Raw genomic sequence first — 2,289 nt, 5'->3', positions numbered from 1 at the left:
TGGGAGGAGCCAGGTCAGGGGTGCACCTAGGGCAGGGGGCAGCACAGGGGGAGGGAGCGTTGGGGTGGCCGGTGTCGGGGTCGGGTGCGGCGCGTGTCGGCGAGGGCGTGGGCAGGTGCGGGCGTCGGGGGACTCGTCGGCGGGTGTGGGCGTCAGCGGTGGGTGGGCGGGTGCGGGCATCGTTGGTGGCGTGGGCGGGTGCAAGCGGTGACGGCGGCATGGGCGGGTGCGAAGGAAAGGGGATCGAGCGAGAGAGTGAGAGAGAGAGGAAAGAGATGGGTGCAGTGGCTCTGTATACGCAACTTAGCTATAGCGCGTCTGGGCAAAACGCGCTATAGCTAACTTAGCTATAGCGCCGCTCTAGCGAAAACGCGCTACTGTTAACGTTTTCTTTTTCTTTTTTTTCTTTTTATTTTTCTTAGCTATAGCGCTGCGCTGGCAAAAATGCGCTACTGCTAATTTTTTCTTCTTCTTTTTTTATTTTTCTTTTTCTTAGCTATAGCGCTGTCCTAGCGAAAACGCGCTACTGCTAACTTTTTCTTTTTATTTTTTATTTTTATTTTTATTTTTCATATTCCACAAACTTCCTTCTTTTTTATTTTATTTTTATTTCTCTTTTTACTTTTATTATTCTTCTAATTGCAACCGGGAGTGGCATAGGTCAGTAAGCGTCTCACGCACATGTGTGTCCATAATCCCTCTAAGTGCAACCAAGAGTAACTGCGTCATCATCACATGACAGTCGTGAGACTTCATCCCACTGAACCTTTTTTTCTTAGTGTCAAGATATCTGCTTATCTTCCCACAGTATTCAGAACTAAATTTGATTCCGGCAAGGCACTTGAACAATTGATCGACCTCCTTCGGATCTATGGTGAAGCAAGAGGGGGGGGCAATATTGTTCTTCCTTCTTGTTTAGTTTTTTGCCCCTATCTTCCGTCTCCGTCTCTGTCTCGGTCTCGTCTGACGACCTTTTACCGGGCATTTGGAGATCTTTCCTGATTTTCAAAAATTCCAAGTCTTTTCTTGCCTTCGGCCCATCCTTGGTCCTCTCCGTCATGTTCATCAATGTTCCAAGCAAACTCTCAAGGATATTTTTTGTGATATGCATTTGATCAAGGCTATGAGGCGTGTCCAGTATGGGCCAGTATTCCAAGTCCTATAAAACAGATCTCATCTTCCATATCTCCAGCAGGGGCTCCGGCGCCTTTTTCTTCGTCTTTCCTTGCAAGGGGCACTGTTCCTAGTTCTTCAATAACTCATATATTTCTGCACCGCTACGCTTACGTGGAGGACCTCGATGCTCAGCCTTACTATTGAATAGATCTCCACGCTTTCTCCATGGGTCATCCTTCTCGAGCCATCTTCGATGCCCCATGTACATGATTTTCGAAGACCCGCCATCTTTCGATAGCTGCAGATAAGTTGTATCATCCATGCACCGTGTGCATCCGCAATATCCATGGCCCACCTTGTAGGAGAGATAGCCGTAACTGAGATAGTCCTGCACCGTCGTGATCAGCATGGCTCTCATTTGGAAATACTCTCCTTTGCTTGCATCCCATGTCTTGGCCGACATTGTCCATAAGGTCTATAACTCCTCTTTCAGTAACCCGAGATACAGATTTGTATCATTTCCTGGTTGTCTCGGCCCTTGAATAAGCATAGCCATGTGTATGTATTTTTCCTTCATGCAGAAACAGGGGGGAGGTTGTACATCCATACAAACATGGGCCATGTGCTATGATTGGTGTTCTGGTTGCCAAATGGATTCATGCCATCACTACTAGCGCCAAGCACGATGTTTCTTGGATCATTTGTGAAAAATTCAGATTCAGCATTTAATGCTCTCCACTGGCTAGCATCTGCGAGGTGTCTCAGCTTCGGTTCATCTCCGTCATCTGGCTTCACCCTCCGCATGCCAGCGCATAAGATTTGCTTCCTTAGGATCTATGAAATACCATTGTAGACGCAGAGTGATCGGAAAGTTCCATACAGCTTTCTGTGGAGCTTTCTTTCCGGCCTTTTTATATCGGGAAGCATTGCACTTTGGACAGATGGTTTTTTTCGCGTGCTCGTTCCGATATATGATGCAATCATTGATGCTTGTGTGATATCTAATATGTGGCAGATCAAGAGGGCACACAATTTTCTTTGCCTCCTCGACACTAGTAGGACACAGGCTTCCCGCGGGAAGAACCTTCTTTAAGTACTTCAGAAGCTCATCCAGGCTTGTATATATCCATTTGTTTTTTGCCTTCATCTTTACAAGTTCTAGTGTGAAACTCA

This window comes from Triticum dicoccoides, chromosome 7B (genome assembly GCF_002162155.2).
Source record: "Triticum dicoccoides isolate Atlit2015 ecotype Zavitan chromosome 7B, WEW_v2.0, whole genome shotgun sequence".
Classification (NCBI taxonomy): domain Eukaryota; kingdom Viridiplantae; phylum Streptophyta; class Magnoliopsida; order Poales; family Poaceae; genus Triticum; species Triticum dicoccoides.
Note: the sequence above shows the minus strand (reverse complement) of the source record.